The sequence below is a fragment of the Prionailurus viverrinus genome, chromosome A1, assembly GCF_022837055.1.
Source record: "Prionailurus viverrinus isolate Anna chromosome A1, UM_Priviv_1.0, whole genome shotgun sequence".
Classification (NCBI taxonomy): domain Eukaryota; kingdom Metazoa; phylum Chordata; class Mammalia; order Carnivora; family Felidae; genus Prionailurus; species Prionailurus viverrinus.
This window is the reverse complement of record NC_062561.1, coordinates 143,349,384-143,362,444: the sequence shown is the minus strand read 5'-3', so window position 1 is coordinate 143,362,444 and position 13,061 is coordinate 143,349,384. Positions and strand designations below refer to the sequence as shown.

The following is a 13,061-nucleotide window of genomic DNA, read 5'->3' as shown; positions in this document are numbered from 1 at the left end:
TCTGTGAGGTAGATACTGCAGGGGAGGAAACTGAGGCAAAGGTAGGTTAAGTACCTGGCTTATAGTTCAGTTACCCTCTCACTGAGTTACAACCCTGGGATTCTCATTCAGGTCTCTTCAACCTGACCCCCTAGCCAGGCTTCCTGCTTTGAGACCAAGAGCCCCAGGCATGGTCTGCAGACCTTTCCTGGGAGCATTAAAAGACTGGCTATTCCAAATTAACAAAAATGGTGCTTTCCTGTTGTTTTTTAGGTAAACTGGGAAGCAGACTCTTGAATTCACAGCTGGCTTGTGGTTTTTGCATCTCGTTAAAGCGCACTCATCATACAGGTAAGGGTTTAGTTCTTGGGACCTGCTTCTCATGCTTAGGTGAGTTGTAGGAAAACTCTAGTCATGATGATGCACCCTGGTAACTCCCAGAGTTCTCATTCAATAACAAGAAAATCCTTAAATGAGGAAAGGTGTGAGGTGGCCCCCACCCCTGTTGAGAGTTTATGGGCTGAAGGTGTTTACTTGGCTGGCTTTCTCCTGGGTGTTGCTGGCCTTTTCACCTCCAAACATTATTTTCTTTGTGAAGGACTCCCTTCTCCCATCCATGTAAGCTGATGCTTAATTCTTTTTCTAGGGATGCCTGGGTGGCTCAGTCAGTTGAGCGCCCAACTTCGGCTCAGGTAATGATCTCTTAGTCTGTGAGTTTGAGGCCCGCGTCGGGCTCTGTGCTGACAGCTCGGAGCCTGGAGCCTGCTTCAGATTCTGTGTCTCTCTCTCTGCCCCTCCCCTGCTCACATACACTCTGTCTCAAAAATAAACATTAAACAATATTTTTTTAATTCTTTTTCTTCATTTAAGACCTAGTCCGAATTTCTTTTGTTATCAAAGTGCATCAGGAAGATGCTTCTTGGAGCATAGCCTTTTCCTCAGCTTTACAGCACAACCAATCACTGTTTATCTGCTCAGAGAGCACACTTGCTTGCTATATGAGCTTTACTTAAGTGTTTGTGTGCATTTTTTTCCTCTAGTCTGTGAGTTCCTTGGCTGTAGTCTCCCATCTAGCATATTTTCCGGCATGAAACAGACTTTCAGTAAATGAATAAACATGTCTGACAAAACAAAATAAAAAACAAACAAAAAACCAACAACCCCCAGTAAGCTCAGCTAAGGCACAGCCACAAAAAAAAATCATAATGTATTTCTAAGCCAATGAAATGATATGTAAACTGCTCTTTTGGATTAATTCTGTGACTGTTTGCTCATATAACCATGCATAATTGAGAATTTACCCTAATATATTAAATTAGTAGGAGTTTAGGCTCTTCCCCCTAATGAAAGGGATAAAAAGTCAGTTTTCGTGTCATTGTCTTTCTATGGAGTAATAAGTGATGTAGGTCATGAAGCACTAATGTGCTAAATGACAACCTGCAGCTCTGAGTTTGCTCTTGGAGACACCATTGTCACCGGGACCCTGGGAGCCCTGGTCAGCTCTAGGACTGGACATGTGTCTCAATGTATAGGCAGTAAGGGAGCAGTCAACAGACTTTCCCAATTTATAACCTGGAGGCAATAAAAATATTTCTGAGTGGTTTGACCATTTGTTTTAAAACACAGTTCAGGTTTAAATAATTTTACAAAAAGCTTAAGATTTTTTTTTTTAATTTTAGAAAGAGGGGTAGAGGAGAGGGGCAGAAGGAGAACAGGGAGGGGGAGGGAGGGAGGGGGGAGGGAGAGAAAGACAGACAGAAAGACAGAAAGAAAGACAGAAAGAAAGACAGAAAGAAAGACAGAAAGAAAGAAAGAAAGAAAGAAAGAAAGAAAGAAAGAAAGAAAGAAAGAAAGAAAATCCAAAGCAGGGTCCATGCTCAGTGTGGAGGCCAGTGCGGGGCTTGATCCCATAACCCTGGGATCATGACCTGAGCCGAAATCAAGAGTCGGATGGTCAGCCAACTCATCCATCCAGGCACCCCTTTAATGAAAAGCTTTTAAATCAGTGCACCTCAATCCTCCCCAGGCTTCTCAGGTCATTGGGTTCTTTGAGAGGTGCCCTGATTGGCTTCATCCTGTGGGTTGGGATTAGCAACCCCCAGGGTGGTGGCTCACTGAATATTGAAGCCAGAATGGGGCCTGGGTCTTCATCTAGGAGAATATGGTATTGAGTCGTTACTCTTGCCTTCCTATCCTGTTCTACATTAACACTGCTCATTGTTCAGCCTTTCCAGCTGCTTTGGTTGGGTGTGTGTGGCACTAAAGCAAAGAGAAAAAAGTTGTCTTCTGGTTTCTGCATTCCTAGTAGAGGTACTGGCCAATAAATCCATGTAAAAGCAATCACATAACTGTGGTTTCTTTTACCTGGTGCCGAGCCCCAGTTGTACAGCCGTATGGGAGAATTTAGTGAAAGACAAAGCAGTACAAGAAATGTGGCTCTCAGTTAACCCTACTCGTGTTCTTAAAATTTCCTAGGGCTTGGGTAGAGTGAGGACTTCAGCTTTGCTCAGGAATTTCCAGCCTCCATGTAAGCCAGTTTGTCTGCCATATTTGAAAAATAAATTAAGGAAATTAATTGCAGTTGAAAAGGCCACGTGTTAAAATATGAGGAGTTTTAGCTTTATAGTAGGTTTTGAAATTTCACTATTATTGACTGTTTTGCACCATTCCTGCAGAACCCGAATGCAAGGTGGTTGTTGTGTGTCTAGTTTTTATGCTGCCAAATGCATGAGGAGTGCTTACAGATTGGTAAGAACTGGCAACTCATTGAGCTTCTGGGAGATACGATTCTCGGAGTGACTCCTGTTTTACAATACAATTCTAATCTGGTTAGAAAAAATGTGGTAGGTCAAGTTATTCAGCCGTCCTCCTTCATATGGGGTTCTCACACATAGGTGTGCATTCAGGCACACTTCACAGCCTTCTCTGGTTGAATCTTGACTACCCCACATCATTTGGACTAGCCCAAGAAGTGCTACAGTTCTTGGATTTTCCTAGAGCTTCCAAACTTTGTGTTTTGGACTTACGCTGTGGTGTTCTTTCATGGAATGGTTACTGTTTCTAAAGATGAGCCCGCTAGCACCCCACCTGTAGAATTTGTGTATCAAGGTGTGTGTGTGTGTGTGTGTGTGTGTGTGTGTGGTTAAGATGGCTGTTTTGGAGCGCTGGCCTTGATCCAAAGACACTGTCCAGCCTGGGCCCCTAGTGTCCACAGTAGACATTTGGGAGCCATCAGAGTGAAGGCAACTAGCGGGCATAGCGACTGTTCTGCTGGTCTCAGACTCCAGTGTCATTAGCGTGCTGGTCTCTGACTGACCATTTCCTTTATTGCCGAAGTGTCTGGGAACCCAGTCTGTAGCTGGTTATAGACACATGCAAAAAGTAAATGGCACATCCCCCTCCCAATCCCACTGGGTGTCTTTGGTTTTCTCAGGTGAAGCCTTTATCTTTTCTTCTTCTGAAAGAAGCAGCCAGGTCTCCAAAATAGGCTTTTGAGGTTCATGGTAAAGCTGCACCCAGGCATTGACGTTTATGGGAAGAGTTTGCTTTTTTCCATTTCCAGGGCACAATCAGTGCATCACTTAGGAGCCACTTTTTACTTTGATCAGGTCGCTTCTGAGCTGTGATACGTGGGCTGGTCTGTCTTATCCAGTGTAGAAGCTTGTTGTTGATTTCAAAGATAACTTATAAGTACTTGTTTCCAGGAAAACTTGCTTGTAAATGGAATATCTTGGACCTTGCTTTATGAAAGGACTATTGTTTTGGTCACTCTCATGTCCCCTTTCAGTTAAGAAATGGCTATTTCCTGTTTCTTAGCATCTTTTTACGATTATGGACCTGAGTTGGAAGGAGGCCTTCAGATAACTAGTTAATAAAAGTAACTTTTCCAAAGAGGCAAAAGAGAGTGAAAAGATTTCCCCTTTCATCTCTTTTAATGACGAAGAATAAATATTCTGCATTTTAAATGATTCCTTTTCTCTATGAAGCATTTCTTACATTAAGCGGTTTCTGAGGCTTCCGGAATCCTGTTCTCTCAGGTTCCTTCTTCAAAGCTGGTGGCCGCCCTGTTTGGCTCCCTTTAGACCACCTCCACTGATGCTTATCTTTCTTCTCCTTTCTTTCCTGATGGGCAGGACTTCGTGCTTGCCTCCCTGCCTGGGGTGACTGCAGAGAGAGTATCCTCCTACCCTTGATGGCTACGAGCTGAAAAAGAAAACAAACAGCTGAAGCTCCCATTGAAGCCCAGCAGGCTGGGGCAAATAGTTCTCATTCTCCTTGTTCCTGGGTTCAAAGTGCACTTCACATTTTATGGGGGTGATCAGCCCTCCCAAGGTGCTGGTTTGAGGGGGCCTGCGTCTGAGCCTGGTGGACAATTAACCGTGCTGACCTCCTCCTTTTTGCCTTCGCCTTACTGGCTGAGCTGACGTTAATGCTCCGAGTGAGAAGGGGCCCGCTGTTCCTTTGAGCGCAGCACCAGGCAGGGCTGGAGAAACAGTTGATCCTGTTCAAAGGGGATGTCTCTGAAGCATGAAGATTGAACTGATTGTGACCCCACCCTGGGGGAAGGAGAAGCGCCCTCTGGAGAACAGGCCTGGAGGAAGGGGCTGTCAGTTACTAATCTCATTGGCTTGTGGGTCTTCAGGGACTTACATCCATTTAAAAGAGAATTGGGGTTGAAGGTAATAAAATAGGCCTTAAATTAGAGGAGCAGGGGGTCATTTCATCTAATTTTGTGGTTGTTACTGAGGAATAAAAGGCAGAGGAGATAATTTCATTAGCCCCTTTGAGACCTTTATCACGGTGAGATGGCATTTGGGGATGAGCAGAGCCTCGTGGGTGCTGACCTTTCCCCTTCAGGGGCCTGACAGCTGGATTTCCTTGGCACCGGGGGTCGGCCTGGGAGGCACAGTCACCATTCCGGGCACCGTGATCAGGAACATAGTTTCTCCTGCTTGCTCTAAGTGATGAGAGTTAGTGACTCAGGACAGCTGATGCGTGTCCCGGCATACCACTCTGCCAGTGTGTCATCCACACTGAAAATAAAGAAATCCACCAGACGAGAGCTCTGTTAGAATTGGCATCGTATCTTTTACTTCTGAGGAAGGCTTGCCTGTCACCTGTTGATGTGATTTATTTGGAGCATGATGGTCATGACATTCCTTTGAGCTGAGCAGTGTTCAAAGTGTTCAATCTTATGGAGGAGAGTTGGCGTAACAGTGGGAGCTGTGCCTTCTGTTTGCTTAGTCCTGTTCTGTTCCTAGTGTATGTTCCCGTCTGCTGCTTCCGAAAGCCTCACTCGGTAGGTGGCTATTCCTATCCATGTTTGCAGAGAAGGGAGTAAGGCAGAGGTTCTGGGACTTGTTCTAGGTTCCCCAGGAGGGAAGTAGGGGAGCTGGGATTCTCTCTCCGGGGACTTTCAACTTTCAAATTAAGTTCTCTGTGATTATTATTGAAGGCACAGAGGAAAGAGGAGGAGGAGAATGATCCAGATTCTTCCAAGAAAAGGGAGAGAAAAGTAGTGGTTAATAGATAGTTCTCCACGCCAGCCACCAGCTGGCACCATCCCTCAAGGCAGCCTGGTTTTTTTCTGAAGGGGAGAAAAGTGACCAGGGTGGGCTGGACAAGACGAGGTGGGAATTGGGGGAGATTGAAGAAGGGAGGGTGGGAAGGGCTATTTGTCTATCTGAAGCAGTCATAAAGCGTTGAGTAACTTCTGGAAAGCCTCTGCATATGATCAGGAGGGACAGTGACATCAAGTCTTGCCTCTTGCTAGTTTATTTCTGAGGCCCAGCTTTTCCCACGTCTATCTTCATTCGTGGTCTTATTTTCTTCTCTCTAGTTTCTCCCTCCCTGTACTGCATACATTTCTGCTTAATATTTGTGAACTTAGCTCTGAGCAAAAGAGCACTTCTATTAACCTTAACCACTGCTAAGTGCCTTTAATCCTAGGTTCCTTTTGTGTAGTTCTTACCAAAATCTATTCCCCCATTGATTCAGGAGCTGATGTTTCCCCCTGTCTGTTCATAATGGAAAGTGTACACCCCTCCCTTTCTGGTAGATGTGGGGCTCTTGAGAACTTCCAGAAAGTAAAACTCCAGCCAAGTGTTTTCCTGAAATGTTAGCTGAGGGGAATGTTTCTGGTGGGTAGGGGGCATTTCACTTGTTTCACTAATGTTTCTCCACATTCGGTTCAAGAATCTTTGCCCTGTGGTCCTTAGAGGCAAGAGTCCTCCTGCCTTGGCCGGGTGCTGTTCCTTTCCTTCATGACTGCGGCTAATCAGAAGTTGGCTGCACTTCAGTGCCTCTTAAAAGCTTTTCTCCGTGGCTGTGTCCAGGAAGTTGAAGTGCGGTGTCAGAAATGATGTGAGTTGATGAAGAAGAAATAAACAAATCCAGGCAACATGTGAGGAAGCCTTGGCAGCCCAGCTCCTGTTTTTATGTCTTTTTGATCTGAAGGAACCAGATTTCCTCCATGTGGAAGGAATGGGGCAGTGGGGGTCCCTGTGCCAAGGAGCCTGAGGTGTGCATGCCACTGGGCCTTCTAGAGTAGGGCTCCATGTAGTCTAATGAAACTCTGGGATGAAAACGAGTCGTTTTTGCTTGGCAGAATGGAGATAAGTCATACGTCTGCAGCCTGAGCTATATGTACGTGGAATAAAAATAGCATCTGTTCAGGAAAGCAGAACATTCCAGAATGCTTCATTCTCCTCTTGGCACTAAAGCAGAGAGGGAGGGGATAGAAGAGCTGGAAGGGACTTAAAAGAGCTTGTCCAAGGCTTTGATTTCAATTAGAGGCACCAGATAACTTGACCAAAACCCCATGAGGGCAAGGACCCCAGACTGTCATGCTTGTTCACCTTCATGACTCTGGTTCCTTGCAGGTCGTAGGTGTTTAATATGCCCTTGTCGGGTGAATGACTGATATAAATGAAGCTAGGACTTCTGACTCCTAGTCCAGTGGAGGTGGACTGAGGTGTTTGAGGTGTATCTTTGAGGTATTTTTATAGGCTGAAAAAAGTGTAAGAAGTGGTGCCAAGTAACTTTTATGTAGTTGATTGTGATTACACGTCGATGAAAAAATTGAGACGTGGTGAGATTAAACTGATTCCTTAAGGTTGGTGGTGAAGTTGAGGGGGAGAGAGGCCTTCCCAGGCTTAGGGGTGGGGGGGAGGCAGGACTGCCACGTTGTTGTGTGTGTGACCGGTGCCTGGTGGAGCTGGGCAGGGCCTGGGCTGTGGGGAGGTGATGTTCCCGTTCGCAGGTTCCCCAGGAGGATCGACACAGCCATGGAACAGACAGGTCTGAACTTGTTCTTCCACCCACAGATAGTACGCGCAGCTCGGAGCCACCCCTCCTTCTGTGGCCCAGTGCCTTCACTTTCAGAGGGACGTACTACCTGGGGCTCATGGAACTTTGAGTCTATTTGTGGAGGTGCATGTGTACGAGACGCTGTGGTGTGACTGGAGGTCAGGATGTGCTTGAGCGTTTCAGGGATGGGAGGAGGACTCTGTTCTCTGTACTGCCAGGCCCTATTAGCCAGCAAATCGGGGTCTCTGTCACCACCCAAGCTCATTTTGAAAATTGCAGCAGTGGCTTCTGTCACTGGGCTCAAGCAAGTAAATGAGGTCACTGCAGTGTACTTAGTACTTAGAAACCCACCAGGTAAGCCATGCCATTGCTGTCAGGCCCATGAGGCAAGGTGTTGCCGTTCATTTCTCTCCCTTGTTTAACTTCCCAGTTAATCCACGAAATAAGATTTACCATTATGTGGAGTTCTAACATTTAGAATCATTAAAGGAGGTTATTTCAAGATTAAGAGTGGCCAAAGAGGGGGCACCTGGCTGGCTCAGTCAGTAGAGCACGCTTGATCTCAGGATTGTGAGTTCGAGCCCTACATTGGGAGTAGAGTTTACTTAATTAAAAAAAAAAAATTTGTTTTCTAAAAGTTGCCAAAGAGATTATAAGGTCAAGATTTTTGTTTAAATTCACAAATATTGAGTAAGGACATGTTATTGTTTGCTACTTGGTGAGTTTCATCTACCCAATGAACCTGGTCTATCTACCCATCCCCCTATCTTCCCAGCCTGGATGGACGTGTATGTATCTCTTTAAATTGACCTTTGGGCTCTACCACACGACCTTAATGTCTAGAGTTGAGTGTGCTTCCTCTGGAACCCTTGGCAACTGACCACTTTCATGTGGAATTTTCTGTGCCACCTCTGGGAGAGAACCCTGTTTCTTCTGGAAATTCTTCCTCCCTATTGGTCCTTTCTCTAGTTCACCTGACTTCTGCTGCTTCATTGACTTCATACGATGTCTCCTTGCTTCTTTCCAGGAACTATGCAGCAGACATCCCATCTCCCGGTGGGTCATAAGACAAGCTGTAGTCTGACCCCGATTGATGACTACAGAAAGAATCAGCTGGGTTAGCGGCTTCTGTTCCGTATTAAGGATCACAGGGCTTATGGATCCAAAGTGGGCAGGCATTCTGCATGCCAGAGGTGGGTCTGACCAGGTCTCTGTAGCGGGAAGAAGAATGATTACCATTGGCTGGACTATTAGAGCTTCAATAAAAAAAGCAAGCTTAATCTTGTCCAGTGGCATTAATCATTACTTTTGTGTGTGTGTGTATAAAAACCAGGCCCTGAGAAGTGATTCTCTGGTAGTGCCCTCATAGTCTGGTGTTTGAACTTCCCATGGGGGCTGTTCTTCGCACTGATGTAGTTATTTGTGAGCTGGTCCTATTGTGCAGAGCTAGCATGATGCTTTGGAAGTGAACAGTGACTGTTTTACTTGAACTGAAAATATTCTGTGTGCAAAACCATGCAAATTAGAAACAAATTCAATTTTTAAGACTGCATATGTGTTGACAAAAACAGCTTTTGGGGAATATCTAGTTTCTTGAAATCATTTACATGTGGGGAAAACCTGATTATTCTCTTCAGGATTATTATTATTATTTTTTTAATGTGTATTTATTTATTTTTGAGAGGGAGAGAAAGAGGGAGAGAGGGAGGGAGGGGCAGAGAGAGAAAGAAAGAATCTCAAGTAGGCTCTGCATTATCAGATGTGTGAGATCATGACCTGAGTGGAGGAAATCAAGAGTCAGGTGCTTAACTGAACCACCCAGGCGCCCCTCTCTTCAGAATTATTACAAGTATAAACAAAGGCGGGGTGGGAGTGTCTGACTCCCCAGCTGTGAGCCTTGAGCATTTGTGAAGGGTAATTTAGAAAGCAGGCCTTTTAGTGGAAAAGTGTTTTAGCGTTGCTTCTTCATGAAGGCACACTTTTTACTTCTTTACTTATTTTACTGCATGTGGCATAGTTTCATTTGCGTAGTTCCCCTTCCTTCCTTCCTTCCTTTCTTTCTTTCTTTCTTTCTTTCTTTCTTTCTTTCTTTCTTTCTTTCTTTCTTTCAGTTTTTAATTTATTTTGAGAGAGAGAGAAAACCAGCACGGGAGGGAGAGAGGAGACAAAGGATCCCAAGTGGGCCCTGTGCTTGCTCTCAGTGCAGAGCCTGATGTGGGGCTCCAACTCAGACCTTGAGATCATGACCTGAGCCAAAGCTGAATGGTTACCCTACTGGCCACCCAGGTGCCTCTCTCCTTATCTTTTCTTTTTCTTTTCCTTTTGAAAGCAATCTATGGGGGTCTGTAACCACAGTGGCAGAAGAAAAGTTAATGGGAGTTTATATAATACTGTTCATATTTACAAAATTAAATGCTCAAATGTGATAGAATTGTGTATTCATAGGATTCCAACTTACTATAAAAATGTAATATTAATAAGTTAGAAGATTGGTTCGTATTCATGATTTTTTTATTGTGCAGTGAAATAGTATATATACACTCATTAATTGCTCCCCCCCCCCCCCCGCAAAAGGTATAAATCATGTAAGTATAGTTTTATGGAGAATAGGAGTGTAAGAATCAAAGTTTGTGGTTATTTTGCAAGTATCTTGCTCTTGTTTTTACAATTCAGAGAGTTGTAAAATTTGGAGAAGTCTTTAATGTGCTCCATCTGTCTTCTCTTGCATTTATTCCTTCTGTGTTTTCTCTAGCTGATCACTTCCCCTGCTGTGCTCTTTCCTGAGAACCAGGATTAAATCCCTGATCTCCACCCCAATTTAATCAGCCTCTGTAATGCCTGAACTCTAGGGTCTTCATGAGAGGACCAAGTTTTTCCTCCAGTCTGGCCAGGTCCCAAAGATATCTTGGTCCTTGTTTTGTGGTCCTTACTGGAGCCCAGTTGTACCTCACAATCAACCCAGCTCACCCTGAACCTAAGGACCGTGCATTTTCTGTAGCCTAAAAATGGTAATGATTAAATATACAGGATTGGATTTTGTTTGGTGATTGTGCAGTCTGATTAAGTGTTTCACCAATTAATAAATACTAGAGTAATGATAAACATTATTATCAGGCTCTTGGGAAAGAGAATGCTTGGGAGACAGCCCTTTCCAGCCCCATTTTGCCGCTGGGGCTAGGGCTGGACTGAGTGGTTCTGGTATTTGGATGGGTTCTGTGGTAAGGAAGACCCCACCTAGTATCAAGGAGGCTTGGGTTCAGTCTCTGCTCTGGGTACCCAGGCTCTAAGACCTTAGGCAAGTCACTTCTCTTTCAAGGCTTAGCTTCCTTCTCTGTAAAATGGGGATACTTGTTAGGAGAATTAACGGAGATCACTTTTGTAAGGCATACCTAGAGCACAGTAAGTGGTGATCATCACTCCTACTACAGTGGGAGCAAGTTGACCTGAGTAATCCAGTGATTTCTGAAATTTCTTCTTGAATTGTTGCCCCCCTCAGCTGAGGTGCTCAAAGCATTTTTGTAGCTGATGTTATTTTGAGGCCTGTAGTGAGTGTAATGGGGGGTGGGGGTGGGGAGTGCTGCTGTTTCCATATCAAAGCCTGCTGTGGACCAAGTTTCCTACAGTTCAGGGTCTGTGTTTACCCTTTGTCCGTGGCTGATACCTTTCATAAACGGGCTTTTCCCAGGGCGTCTTTTGCCTTTAGGCTCAAAGGAGTTCTAGAGTGTGTATTTGACATGAGGTAAAATTAATAGTCATTTAGAAATTAAATGAGCCCTGTGGCAGCTTTGTTTGAGAGTCTGTGTTGGGAGGAATACCTACTGGGTGAGGGCCCTTGCTCAGTGGCGATCTGCTCTGTGGGGCAGCTACGATTCGGCCTTCTGGAGTAAAATGTTAGTTGGAAAGAAGGATGCAAAGCCAAAAATTCTTCAGAAAGTGTTTATGTTTGTCCTGGGAGAGTGGCAACACGTCGCACGCTGTTAACGGGCCTGGCCTGCTAATAGTCCGGTGCCGCAGTTTGCACTAACCCAACAGTGTAATTTATTTCACTGAGGGACTTGTGGTTTTATGTGCCATGTATCGGTGTCATTGAGACCTTGTTTGGAGAGGAAAACAGCAATTAACGTTTGAAATAGGAAGTAGCTTTACACATTTGTGGTGGACGAAACCCAATAAAAATGACCATCAGGAGTTCCCTAAAGGTGAACATAAGAGTTTATAAATGGTGGTTTCCGTCTGGTAGGTTGACAGCTTTTGATTTGTAAGTATAAACCAGAGTATGAGAGGCACAAACAGAGCAAGGCATGCGAGGGAGCATGACTGCAGGGAGGGTGGTGACTCCACGGGACATGCAGGGAGGTATCTGCGTTGTCTGAGGGGCTGGTGGCTGAGGGTGAGGGTGTGTTTGGCCAGCTTAGGCCATGTCCGCGTCACTGCTGGGAGATGACAGATGTACAGGACCCTCCCGTACTGCACAGGTGCTGGTACTGAAAGAGTGGCTGCTAATTTGTGACTGGGTCTGCTTCTGCCCTTGCACAAACATTTCAGCTCATTATCTCAAGAAACAAAAGAACCGAGCAAGTTACTGAGTACTGAATCCTTTGACGTTTGTTTTCTTGTCTGTCTTCGTTCGGTGTTTCCGAATGACTGGATCGTCTAAATTAAAAGTAACTTTTAAAAATTAAAGAATGGTTTCCTGAGAATTAGGATTTTCAGGCTTGGGAGACTTCTTTTTAAAATTGAGATAACTCCTAGCGCTTGTGAGAAAGTCGATTATTGTATGTGCGTGGTTCAGAAACATGAAGGGAGAGATGATGGTGACTCTAACGTCTGCTTAACAGTCTGCTCAGAGTGTGTGCCTTCGAGCAGGGTTGCACAGCTACTGACGGTAGCAGGGTTGGCACTCTTGACGTTTTGTGTGGAATAGTTCTTTGTTGCGGGGCCGGGCTGTGCATTGTAGGATGTTGAGGAAGGGTCCCGGGCCTCTGGTGACTAGATGTCAGAACTCCCACCCCTAGACATTGCCAGTTGTGCTGGGATGGGGGCAGGGAGGGCCAAACCATCTTGGCTAGAACCACTGCCTTGGACTGAGTGTGCTAGGAGGTGTTTTCATTTGGTTGTTCACCCAGGTGATCTTGGCTCAAAGTCCTCTCACACATCATCTTGCCTTATTGACTATGAGTGAGTAAGAGAAAATAAAATAGTGAGGGTAAACTGCAAGGGATGACTAAGAGATGATGAGTGGAAAGCATTAGGGATTTATTTACTCCTCAAGGGAAGGCAACCCCAGTGAAATATCTCCTGGAAATTTCTAAAGGCCAAAGCTGTACAAAGAAGAGTGATTGGTTCCGTTACACAACTCTTTGCCTTGTCAGTTCAGAATTTCTTGGTAACAGTAGGGCTCATGGCCAATTTCTAATCGGCCAATTTCCCTGATGTTTTTGACCAGTTTTTTTAAAAGCTGTCACTCTGTTTCTTTTTTGTCAGGCTCAGCCCTTGAAACAAGCAATTCTGAATGTATATGTTCAAGGCTCGGTGCAAGTTACCTTTACTTCAAAGTCTTTGAAATATATGTTATACAATATGGCTGGGAAAGTTCTGGATTTTAAACAAGTCGTACCTCCTCGAATCTGGGTGGGTTTGTCACCACTTGACCAGGAGGGTATGACAAAAATTGTCATCGTGTGACTTCCGACCCTAGGTCGTGGAAGGCCATGCAGTTCCTGCCTTGTTTGTGGGAAGACTGCTTTTCAAGCCATGAGCTGCCATTTAAGAAG

At 44.9% G+C, this 13,061-nt stretch overlaps 1 protein-coding gene across 7 annotated transcripts in view; it reads left to right on the top strand.

Moving 5' to 3' along the window:
- Positions 1 to 13,061, top strand: part of LHFPL2 (LHFPL tetraspan subfamily member 2) — a 165,320-nt gene that overhangs the window by 16,028 nt on the left and 136,231 nt on the right. For 3 of the 7 annotated variants that reach the window (XR_007154383.1, XM_047868682.1, XM_047868683.1), the window contains exon 2: positions 253 to 330. The exons of 3 other annotated variants lie outside the window; for them this stretch is intronic. The gene's annotated coding sequence lies outside the window, so the exon portion shown is untranslated. Of the gene's footprint in view, positions 1 to 252; positions 331 to 8,314; positions 8,481 to 13,061 lie in introns of all 7 variants that reach the window. One more of the 7 variants, XM_047868684.1, reaches the window with a different exon arrangement.